Source organism: Ornithorhynchus anatinus, chromosome X1 (genome assembly GCF_004115215.2).
Source record: "Ornithorhynchus anatinus isolate Pmale09 chromosome X1, mOrnAna1.pri.v4, whole genome shotgun sequence".
NCBI lineage: Eukaryota > Metazoa > Chordata > Mammalia > Monotremata > Ornithorhynchidae > Ornithorhynchus > Ornithorhynchus anatinus.
In genome coordinates this window covers 94572011-94585413 of record NC_041749.1, presented here as the reverse complement: position 1 = coordinate 94585413, position 13403 = coordinate 94572011, and positions in this window count along the sequence as shown.

Here is a 13403-nt window from a genome sequence, read left to right as displayed (position 1 = left end):
ATCTTGTGTCTACCCCAGTGCTTAGTAGAGTGCTTAGCACATCCTGTCATCTTATGCTGTTACATCGTCTAAGCCCCACAGCGATGGCATGGACAGATCTCTCCCAGAATGCCCCGCCTCCATCTGCAATCATTCTGGTAGTTTATCCTTAGAGTTTTCTTGGTAAAAATATGGAAGTGGTTTACCATTGCCTCCTTCTGTGCCGTAAACTTCAGTCTCCACCCTCGACTATCTCCCATGCCGCTGCTGCCCAGCACAGTTGAGTTTTGACTTGTAGCCGATTGCCTGCCACTCTCTAGCCACTGCCCAAGTTAGGAATGGAATGGACAGGCCTCTGCTTGACTCTTCCTCCCATAGTCGAGATTGGTAGAGTACTGGGAACTCTCCAGGTGCAACCCTGAGAGGGGGCTTGGCACATAGTAAGGGCTTAACAAATACTACAATTATTATTAGTAGTAGTAGTAGTAGTAGTACATGATCCCTGTCTTCAAGGGGTTTGCCGTCTAGTAAGCACTTAACAAATACTACTGTTATTGTTATTATGTTCATCTTTGGTGCTTTCCTCATTATGCCTGGATTGTTGCAGGCATATTTATTTGCAGATTTATTGGTAAATGGACCTCTGTACCCTTGCTGGCATTTGTTAAACACTTTTTTACAACTAGAGTGGTCAAAATAAATGATTAAATGTATATGGAAAAAACATATATACAAAAGTGCCAAGGATGTGTATACATACATTTATAAGCACTAGAATTGGCCCAATGGGTTTACACATATTAGGTTACTGGAAAATTAATTGGGGAAAACTTGTTGATGGTTAGAATTTTAGGAGGGCTTTGAATGAGGGGAGAGCAGTAGTTGATGAGTTTTGTCAAGGAAGGGAGTTCTAAGGAATGGCATAAACAAGGGGATGGAGGCAGTTGAGGCAGGAGTGGTTTGGAAATAGTGGATGAAATGGGCTGATATGGAAAATAGGGAGAACTTGATGCTGAGAAGCAGCATGGTGCAGTGGATAGAGCATGGGCCTGGGAGTCAGAAGGTCATGAGTTCTAATCCCAGCTCTGACACTTGTCTGCTGAGTGACCTTGGGCAAATCACTTCACTTCTCTGGTCCTCAGTTACCTCATCTGTCAAATGGGGATTGAGACTTGAGCCCCATGTGGGACAGGGACTGTGTCCAACCGATTTGCTTGTATCCACCCCAGCGCTTAGTACAGTGCCTAGAACACAGTAAGCACTTAACAAATATCATAATTATTATTATGGAGAGACACAGGAAGACCATGAAGGGTTTTGAGAAGAAGAAATGTAGGATGAAGAAAATGATCCTTGCAGCAATATGGAGAAGTGATTGGAGGGCGTGAGAGGCCGGAAGCAGGGTGTCCATCAGGAAGTTGATGCGATAGTCCAGCCACAATATGGCCAGAACTTGTACCAGGGTGGTAGCTGTGTGGATAGAGAGGAAGGAGAAAGTCATAGGTTCTAATCCTGGCTCCACCACTTGTCTGCTGTATGGCCTTGGGCAAGTTACTTCACTTCTCTGTGCTTCAGTTACCTCATCTGTAAATTGGGCATTGAGACTGTGAGCCCCACATGGGTCAGGGACTGTGTCCAACCTGACTTGCTTGTACAGTGCTTAGTACAGTGCCTGGAACATAGTAAGCGCTTAACAAATGCCACAATTATTATGATGCTGTGTAGAAAGAACCAGCAGTCAGTCAGCCAATCATATGTATTGAGTGCTTACTGTGTTGCAGAGCACTGTACTAAGCGCTTGGGAGAGTAAAATATAACAGACACATCCCCTGCTTACAATGCATTTTTACAGTCTAAGTAGACTGAATATGAAAGTTGACCGTGAGGAGTCAAGGATGACACTGAAGTTGTGGGCTTCTTGGGCAAAGATGGTGGTAGAGTTATCAAATGAGATTGGGGAAAGTGAGAAAGAGTTGTCAGTTGAGGGGAAAGATGCTCTTTGTGGGCAGGGAACAAGTCTATCAGTTGTTATATTCTGTTCTCCCAAGCACTTAGCACACTGCTCTGCACACAGTAAATGCTCAGTAAATAATTGAGGATTCCTGGAGAAATGACTGAGCATCTCATTGAGGATACTTAGATATTTGGTTGTTTTAGAATTGGAAAATTATATTGACTGTCCAATTTCACCTGCACCCATTTCTCTAAGCCCTCTAAATTTGAGGGTTCTCTATACTAGTAGGTGCATTGGAGAAGTGTGAGGGGGGAGGTGAGTCATTCTCATTTTCTATAGAAACTAGGAGAAGGTCCTTGGATTGCCAATGTTGTAGCCATTAGACATTGCTGCTACTCTATATGGATAACATAATGTGGAGGCATAAAAAAACCAAACCATTTCAAATACGCAGCCTGCTGGGTGGAATGGGAACCATTAAGTAATCAATGGTATTTACTGAGTGCTTATTGTGTGACAAGCACTGTACTAAGCACTTGGAAAAGTACAATACAACAGAGTGTGTAGACACGTTCTCTGCCTACAGTCTAGAGGTGGAGACAGACATTAATATGAAAAAAAATTATAATGCATAATTTACAGGCATGTACATAAATGCTGTGGGGCTAAGGGTGAGGCAAATGCCCCAAGATCATAGGTCCAAGTGGATACATGATGAAGAAGGGAAAGGGAGCTGGGGAAAAGAGGGCTTAATCAGGGAACTATCCAATGAAGAGCAAAATTCAGCAATTCCTCTATCACTTTTGTTATTATTAGTAGTAGTAATCATAATTTTTATTATATTAAGCATGTAGTGTGTGTCAAGCATTGGTCTAAGCACTAGGGTAGATACTAGTTAATCAGGTTGGACATAATTCCTGTCCCACATGGAGCTCACAGTCTAAGTAAGGGGCAGAATAGTATCTTTAAATGTGAGTGTATGTGTAAATCAGAGCAGAATTTTTGCCTCTAGGATTATGAGTAATAGGTATTGCTCTTTCAGATCCAGGGTGGGAAAGTATAATTGGTTCTGTGATGCTTTTCATCTCTGGAGAATGAGGTAGTAGATTGTATTTATGTATTCTCTTAAGCACTTATTATGTGACAAGCACTGTTCTAAGTTCTGGGGTTATATACAAGGGGAGTGAGAGATGTGAATGAGAGTGAGAAGCAAAGTAGCCCAGTCTCCTCCATTCCACTGATGTTTTTCACCGGCAGAACTGACTGCACTCTGAAACAGCTACTAGCAAAATTCTGATGGCAGCATTACAATTGCACAGATAGAAAATCCCTTGGGAAACAGGAAACAATGATTAAAATGCAGAGGAAATGCAGTTTGTAAAGTCCTCTTCAGGCTGCGGTCAATTTCTAGTGGATACTGTCCTTCTTGGGCATTTCAGGGTACCGAAGAAACCTGCCATTTCAAACTTGTGGCATGAACCACACATTAAACGTGTGCTTTGTCTTTTGTGATCTCTGAAAAACGTAGCTCATCACAATGTGAAAATGAAATATTGTATGTAGTAAGGAACTCAGAAAATAACATTGTATGAGTAATATACAGTATTAGAATTTTTTTTGGACCTACAGGTCACTATAATTTTACAATGGCAAGATGAATTGTCGGCACATCTTATTCATCAAGCTTCCCATTTCACATCCCTTCCCCCTTCTTATCCGACCATCGCTCTTCTCACCTTCAGAACCTTATTGAAATCACATCTCCTCCAAGAGGCCTTCCCTGACTAAGCCATCATTTTGTCACCATATGACCCCCCCCATCTGCACTGCCTATGGCTTAGGTGTGTACCCCTTTAACACTTGGATACTCACCCTGCCCTCAGCTCTATAGCATGTATGAATATATCCTTATTCTGTGCCATTTTCAGTACCTGTACTTTACTGTTTGTCTGCCCCTCTATAAGCTCACTGTGGACAGGGATCACATCTACCAACTCTATTTTATTGTACTCTCCCAAAGGCTTAGTACAGTGCTCTGTACATAGATCAATAAATACCAACTGACTGATTTCAACTGAAATTTGGATTGTGGATTATAGTAATAATAACAATTAGTATTATAATACAAATCGTGGCATTAAGCACTCTCTGTGTCCCAAGCACTGTACTAAGTACTGGGGCAGATACAAAATAATCAGATCCCACATGGGGTATACAGATTAAGGGGGAGGGAAAACAGGTATTGTATCCCTTTTTGCAGATAAGGAAACTGAGGCACAGTCAAGTTAAGTGACTTGCCCAAAGTCACATAGCAGGTATGTGGCAGAGCCGAAATTAGAAACCAGGTCCTCTGATTCCCAACCCCATGCTCCTTCCACTATGCCACAGTTCTTCCCCAGGTACTGAAAGGACAGTGTGATGTTTAACTCTTAGGTAATTAACTGGGAATGATAGTTAATTTTTTATAAACTGAGAAAATAGATTGGAAGTAAATGATAGAGTATGAATGGAAAGACCCTATTTTTACAAATACATATTTGTAGAAAGCACTTTGGCTCTAAACACATTTTCCAACAGCCTTCCACTTGAGAAGGATTGTGTGAAAAAAGGTGTTAGAAGTTAACACTCTGGCCATGTTTTAAAATCCATTTCCAATTTTAACTGTGGAGGAACTGCCTATTTCGTTTCTCCAGTTTCCATATAATCTAGTCTTGCAAATTATTTTCAAAAATCATTAAGCTTATAAAAATTTTATTCGCTACCAATATTTGCACCCATTTTACTCTCCAGTAATCTATGCCTAAATTAACCATCCTTACTTTCTTCTTCCTTCTCCCCAAAAGATTTGAAACTTGAAACATTCTTTTTCAGCTCAGTTCCTTCATAAACCCAAATTACCGATCAAAAGTAGGTAGAAAGGAGAGAGAGAGCATATTAAGTTCATTTTAAGCCACTACTTCACCTTTTTTTTTTTTGCTTCTAATCAGGACTGTGTGTTCTTGATATGAGAATTCACGGGATTCACTCAATTCTCTGCTTCACTTTGACTTAGTGGACTTGGTCTAAGTGGAATAGGCTAAGCAAGCAAATCCTCAGATTAATATTTTCATAACCTAGAAAAGGGGATTGTAAACTCGTTGTGGGCAGGGAACTATCACCTATTTCAACTATCACTCATTCATTCAATCATATTTATTGAGCACTTACTGTGTGCAGAGCACTGTACTAAGCGCTTTGGAAGTACAGTTTAGCAACAAATAGAGACAATCCCTACCCACAACGGGCTCACAATCTAGAAGGGGGGAGACAGACATCAAGCTGTCTGTCAACTTTGTTATATTGTACTCTCCCAAATGCTTAGTACAATGCTCTACACACAGTGAGTGCTCAATAAATATGATTGATTGGAAGGGGGAGCAAGTGTCAACTTTCATAAAATGCTTCTGATTGCAAAGCAGGTAATCTGAATATTCGTAGTGAAGAAAAAAAAAACCTTTTAGGGGCCTGAATTAATAGATCAACTGTCAGTGCTGCACAAATCCACCTAATTGTCTCTGCTTCAGATTGCTTACATTTTCATATGCACAGTCAAAGCTGTTGCTGAAAGACTAAATTGTAAATTCTTCCTGAACAGGGAGTCTGTCTTTCATGGGTCCCTCCCAAACATTTGGTGTAGTGTTCTGCAAACAATAGGTACTCCGTATATACTTAATGAATGAATCAAACCAATGCACTAGCCAATCAGTCAGTGATGTTTTACTGAGCATTTATTTTGGGTAGAGCATTATACCAAACCTGGGGAGATTACAGTAGAGTTGACAGACTAGATAGTGGCCTTCGAAGAGCTCCATCCTAATGTTTTCTGATGGTGATAACAGGTTGCTTAAACAATGTCCTTGACACCCATCCTCATGTTTAGAATTTGATCATTTTAACATCCCTAACTTTTCCCTCTACAACCCCAACTTTTCCCTCTACAATTCTAACTTCTAGCAGCCCACTATAAATCCCACGCTATGACCATGTCCAAACCCCTAATGATCCTAACTATAGAATGAATAACCTTAGTGATTAAGGGAAAATCTGTTTGGGAGGGACCGACAGGACTCCCTGGACAATAACCAATTTCATCTATTCCTATGAACAAGACTGGACTTCATTAGCTTTTATTTTTTTAAAAAATGCAAACTTTATTTGATAAGATTCCAATGATGAGGTGGCATTTTCAAATTACCAGAAAAATATATCAGGAAAAATGCTTCAAACAAAAATATTTCTAGCAGGAAAATTTTTGTTGAAAATAATATGCAAGATTTTTTTTTTTTACCAAAGTCATTTAGGAAAGGGAATTGCTTTTTCAAATACAAGCACCACTGGTGACATTTTCAGTTTCTTCAGAAGGGGGCATACTTGTGCTTTTCCTAGCAAATGCATCAGATCTGCAAGTGTATGGATTTATACATAATCTTTTGGTAGATGACAAACATTTCTCATTACCATGGATTCAGAGACTAGTATCAAAGCCTTTAACATTTGCATACTTAACTTATTAAATATAAGCTATTTTAATAAGTCAAATAAACTATTTTAAAAGCCCAGAACAATTCTGAAGAATTATTGCTGATCCAAGAAAATGTTCTTAAGGAGGCAATGGCATATTCACATTGACGATGCAGCTTTCTTTTCTTTTGGTAGAAGAAAATGAACTTTAAGCTGTGTTCCTCTCCAAGTCTTTGACAGAAGTTTAAGTGAAAAGCTTGTGAGTTGTCCCTAATTTATGCAAAGAAGTCCTTGAAATATAATAAGGACTTTGGGGATCCAAGGAAAATTCTCCCTCAGGCTATGTTTATGTTGGCTTAGAGGAAGTAGGAAAGCCCAGTTACTTGGTTTAGAATACTCCTCCCTTCAGCCATGTAGACATTAAATAATTCTTCCCAGTTTCTTCCATGGTGATGCTAGGCAGCCTGAGAGACTATGCCCAGTACCAGGGTGCGATTCGGGAATTTAGCCACCCTGAAGCTGGGAACAATTTGTGCCCCCCTACCCCTCCATTCCCTACTCTTCCTGTTCCCTATGATGTCATAAGAAAATTTAGCAGAAATCTGCCCATAGAGTTTTTCACTGCCACCATTCAATGAAATGATATTGGGCAACTCATCTCGAGGACCCTAGCATTTGCTCCCCCTGGTGTGTCACTGTGTGTGTGTGTGTGTGTATGGTAATTGTTAAGTGCTTATTATGTGCCAGGCACTGTGCTAAGTGCTAAGGTAGATACAAGGTAATCAGCTTGGAGAGAGTCCATGTCCCATATGGAGCTCACAGTCTTAATCCCCATTTTACAGATGAGGTAACTGAGGTCCAGAGAAGTGAAGTGACTTGCTCAAGGACACACAGCAAACAAGTGGCAGAGCTGAGATTAGAACCTAGTTCCTTCAGATTCCCATGGTCTATCCACTAGACAACACTGATCACTTCTGCTGCCCCATCCTAGGCAAAGGGCTAACTAATAATAATTCTTACTATTATTATGGTATTTGTTAAGCACTTACTATGTGCCAAGCACTGTTCTAAGAGCTGGGTGAGTTACAAGTTAATCAGGTTTTCCCATGTGGGGCTCACAGTCTTAACCCCCATTTTACAGATGAGGGAACTGAGGCACAGAGAAGTTAAGTGTCTTACCCAAGGTCACAGCAGACAAGTGGCAGAGCCGGGATTAGAACCAACCTCCTCTGGCTCCCAATCCCATGCTCTTTCCACTAAACCACGCTGCTTCTCCCGTGACCCATGCTTCTGCCACCTTTGTGAGGGGCCATACTGCCAAAGACCCTGCTGCCCTGCCACGACCTCCCTGGCCACACTACCACTGCTCTCTAAAGTTGCACCTTGAGGTGGCCACCTCACCATCGAACCCAGCTATGCCCAATACTGAACGGAATTTCCTTCAAATCAAATTGTTTCCCAGGAAATGGCGACTTATATTACATTGTTTTCTGGGTGGCAGGACCATAGGGAAAGGGTTTAGAGATAATCATGGCTTTTTGTTGTTGTTTTTTTCCCTATGTTTCAAGTTTCTTTTCAGGTTTTTTTTTCCCCACAGAACCACTGCCCCCCTGTGGAAAATCACTGAGAAGAAACTTTAGTAAAAAACATACATTGTGATGGATTTCTTTTTTCTTTCAAAGGCACAGTTTTCCCTCTCCTTCCTCTTCCTCTCCCCCAAACCCTGAATTTGCTGCCATGAGGTGTGGTGGAGGTCAGTTAAGCAGTTCTCCACTCACACTGAACAATGATTTGTCAGGGAGCCCTACAACCTAGGGAAATTTCACAAACAAAAAGGCTCTCTAAGGAAGGACATTTGAGGTCAGACCAATGGTCCAACCAACCCAGCCTTCTATCTCCAATATAGTTTGAGGAGCAGTGTGGTTGCCCTCCTTGACCTTTATCTGTAATACTACTGAATTGGACTCTCCCAAGCACTTAATAGAGTTCTCTGCACTTAGGAAGTGCTCAATAAATATGATTGATTGTTAAGGGATGTGTTTTCTAATATTCCTGATTCTTTCTTCTAATAACGCATGTTTCCACCCTGAGTTATCATTCTGTTAGAGTGTGAGCTTACAGAGGACAGTGATCGTAAAGGACCTATTTTATTGTACTCACTCAAACGCTTAGTATAGTGCAAGCAGCGCACTGTTTAATGTTCAATAAATGCAATGGACTGAGTTTTTTATTATTCATTCATTCATTCAATTGTATTTATTGAGAGCTTACTGTGGCATTTGTTAAGCACTTCCCATGTGCCAAGCACTGTTCTAAGCGCTGGGATAGATACAAGGTTATCAGGTTGTCCTACTTGGGGCTCACAGTCTTGATTCCCATTTTACAGATGAGGTAACTGAGGCACAGAGATGTTAAGTGGCTTACCCAAAGTCACACAGATAACAAGTGTGATCAAGAAGCAGCATGGCCTAGTGGCAAGAGCATGGGCTTGGGAGTCAGAGGTCATGGGTTCTAATCCTGGCTCCGTCACTTGTCTGCTGTGTGATCTTGGGCAAGTCACTTAACTTCTCTCTGCCTCAGTTACTTCATCTGTAAAATGGGGATTGAGACTGTGAGCCCCACATGGGACAACCTGATGACCTTGTATCTACCCCAGCACTTAGAACAGTGCTTGGCACATAGTAAATGCTTAACAAATACCATAATAATAATAAGTGGCAGAGTCAGGATTAGAACCCACGACCTCTGACTCCCAAGCCCGTGCTCTTTCCACTAAAGCCATGCTGCTTCTCTACTTCATGGCAGCTACATGAGGTTCTGCTGTAACTCTCTGGAGAAACTTGGATTCACCAGAAGACTAGCAAATCTTGAACTGAATCCAGGCAGTGGAAAGATGGCACTGAAGGTCAGGAAACAGACTTTGCCTAAAAGCTTCAAATCATGGAATTTAAAAGAACATTTTGAGAAAATGGAAAATACTAGGGGATTTTGAGGGGCTCACAGATAGCCATGAGAGAGCCAGGCAAACCTCTTGGTTTATTGGACTGATGATCATTAAAGATTAAAAATTTGAAATGCTGTATTTTCCATATGGTTGTCAACTCAAAGAATGAAAGTTTTTCCAAGGCAGGTACTGTGTCTAATTTGTTCCTATAGAATTTACCAAGATCCCAATTCAAAGTGGGCACTCAGTGAAATAATTGGTTTCATATTTTTCCACAGAGACAAATCAAGTGCAGTATCATCTAACTTGTTTATGCATCACCAATATACATTTTACTCCAAAATATAAAGTTATTGATCCTCATTCTGTTTCCTGCAGTGGGGAATTAGAAACAGATTTCCATAGATACACACAGGGATGCCTGCACGGATTTACATATGGTTGTGAATGGGGTGAAGGAGGGGGACAGAGATCATAATTTGCTTTTCCTCCTATGAGCACAAAATAAGGATGTTGCATATCCTCATTAAACTGGCTCCCAAATAATTGAGGTTTGAACTAGGGCAGAGCTCTGGGTGCTTTCAAAATTGAACCCCTCTACCTGTACCTCTGACCTTACTCCTTCTCACCTTCTTAAAACACCTTTATCCGATCTTCTTCATTTACTGACCACCATCTTCAATTACTTATTTTCTCTTCCCTTTCCCTGCTGTCTTCAAACATTTGTCTCTGCTATCTTATGAAAAGTCTTCTCATGACCTCACTGCACCATCCAACTATCACCCCATCATCATTTTCCCTTTCCTGACAAACTCCTTGAGCACGTTATATAAACCCACTGCCCTCACTTCTCCCTCAACTCCTTTCTTGAACCTTTAGAAGCTGGTTTCCACTGCCTTTACCCCACTAAGAACTCCTCTTTTAGGTCACCATTGACTTCCTTCTTGCCAAATCTTATGGACTACTTTGTCCTAATCCTCCTTGACCTCTAGGCTGTTTTTGACACAGTGGACAACCCCTTTCCTCCAGAAACACTATGTAACCTTGGTTTTTCTGGCACAATTCTCTCCTGCCTCTTTCATCTCTCCCTATCTGTGTTCGTCATCTATCTCCCACCCCACTAGATTGTAAGCTCCTTGAGGACAGGGATTGTATCTTTGTACCCACTTTTACTCTCCCAAGTGCTGCATACAGTGCTCTGCATGCAACTGGAACCCTGTGAAAGCTATTGTTGATGAGCAGTGTGTTCATGGTGATTCTGAAAAGATCATGCTGCTGCTGCCCTTGGAAAGACTTCATCCATAAATATCAGCAAATCAAACCTAGGACAGATGCCTTGGAGGTTGCACACCCCAGTGCATGCTCCATTCAAGCTGAAGTAGCAGTGGTATGTATTAAGCGCTTACTGTGTGTGGAAGACTGTACTAAGCCCTGGGAGAGAATACACAGGTGAGAATTAGACATGGCTCCTATCCCTTGGTGGGGCTCACAATCTAATGCTTGTGACTGGAGATAAAAAATGCAAGAGTGTGTCAAAGTTTCCCCATCCAGCGATATTGAAATTCAGCAGTCTGTTGTCATGTTCTGGCAATTCAGTGAGGTTTATTTGCTATCTAGGAGGGCTCTGTATTTCAGGGAGCTGCAGATGAACTGCCATAAGAGGCCCCCAAGCAACAGCAAGTCCCAGTGCTCTCTCTCACACAGCTTTGACTCAACATCCCATATAGGGTTCCTGCTGCCTAAATAGTGTCTGAGCTCCACAAAAAAGGCACCCAGGTATTCAGATCCTATTGTCTACATACAGTACAAATAAGTAGTCTTGGGATTTTTTCCCTTGAGGTCTGGGTCCTGAGGGGACCTGCTTCTAGAAAGGAATGAAGTTCTTATCTCCACTTCAGCAAATTCATTAAAGTAGCTCTGCCCCATCCTTCCTAGACTAACCCTTCATGTTTTTGCAGACTAGTGGCAGTGGTGGAGAGGGGAAGAGGACTGCAGAAGCAGAGGTGTATACGCTCCCTGTCATCAAACCCCTGACATCCCATCTCATCTCTGCCATTTGTCTGCTGTGTGACCTTGGGCAAGTCGTTTTACCTCTCTGTGCCTCAGTTACCTCATCTGTAAAGTGGGGATTAAGCATGTGAGCCCCACATGGGACAGGGACTGTGTCCAACCTGATTATCTTGAACCTACCCACGTGCCTAGAACAATGCTTGGCACATAGTAAGTGCTTTATGAATACCACAATTATTATTATTATTTCCTCTACAGCCTGATCCCAGACTGAGCTCCTCTTCTCCCTCTACTCCCTCTGCCACCCCCCCTTTACCTCTCTGCAGCTAAACCCTCTTTTTCCCCTTTTCCCTCTGCTCCTCCACCTCTCCCTTCCCATCCCCACAGCACTGTACTCGTCCGCTCAACTGTATATATTTTCATTACACTATTTATTTTGTTAATGAATTGTACATCGCCTTGATTCTATTTAGTTGCCATTGTTTTTACGAGATGTTCTTCCCCTTGACTCTATTTATTGCCATTGTTCTTGTCTGTCCATCTCCCCCGATTAGACTGTAAACCCGTCAAACGGCAGGGACTGTCTCTATCTGTTGCCGACTTGTTCATCCCAAGCGCTTAGTACAGTGCTCTGCACATAGTAAGCGCTCAATAAATACTATTGAATTGAATGAATCTCTGGTCACAGCAGTGGTGTGGTCTCAGAGGATAGGGGAGGGTGGCAGGAAACAAGAGTTGGTTAGCTATAAGTAGGGACTCAGGAAAAGGATTGAGGACATAAATGCTGCATATGGGAATTACTCTTGGCCTTTAGGCTGCATCTCCAGGAAATGGCTGAGCTACAGGCTTTCTGATGACCCCAAGCTCCTTAGTGATCCTACTTCCCAAGGCTCTGGGCATTTATCATCTATGTTTCAGGATGACTGGGTACCTTGTGCTGAGGTTGAGATTAATCCCATTGGTATCTATCTTTTCACGGTTGTCAAAGAAAAGGGAAATCAGCTTCCTCCAGGCATAAATATATATATATATATACACATATATGCACACACCCTGTGGCTCAATGAAAAGAGCACAGGCCTGGGAATCAGAAGGACCAGGGTTCCAATCCTACCTCCGCCACTTGACTGCTGTTGAACTTGGGCAAGTTACTTTGCTTTTCTGTTCCTCAGTTTCCTCAGCCATGAAATGGGGATTCAATACCTATTCTCCTTCCTACTTAAACCATAAGCCCCATGTGGGACAGAGATTGGGTCTGATCTGACTATCTTTTATCTACCCAGAGTTTAGTACAGTGCTTGGTATATAATAAGGGCCTGACAAATACCACAATTATTATTGTTACTATCCTTATTCTGAGCAACTACAAAAACTGAAGGGAATCTTTTGGGGACAGGCAGGAGGCATGTATCTGTACCCCATCAAGGTACTTAAAGGGGAATAAAACTTCTCCTTCTGATCTATAATCCATTTCTTCAGTAGACCTGCACTGTCTGAGGTGGTATGGAGAGTGTTATTGCATCTGGTAAGTTTTGGTCCTCTGCTTTAGTTGAGCTATCAGTCTAATGGGAAGATGAGGTGAGCAAACAAGTTAGACAGTGCCAAAAGTAGACTGGGAATGAGAAAGGGGCCTTTGAAGGAAGGCCTGGGGCAGAGCCTGTAGTTTTGTACTGAGGAAATCCTGATCTCCTGGCACTACATTGAGCAGCAGTGTGGCCTAGTGGAAAGAGCACAGACCTGGGAGTCAGAAGGACCTGGATTCTAATCCTGGCTGTGTCACTTGTCCACTGAGTGACCTTGGGCAGGTCTCTCTGCCTTCTCTGTGTCTCAATTTCCTCATTTGTAAAATTGGGATTAAGACTGTGCACCCAATGAAGGACAGGAACTTTGTCCAACCTGATTTTCTTGTATTTACCCCAGAACCCAGTACAGTACCTGGCACATAGTAAGCCCTGAACAAATACCATTATTATTATTTTGCTTAGGAGTTTCTCTAAAGAAATTAATGTAGTCCTA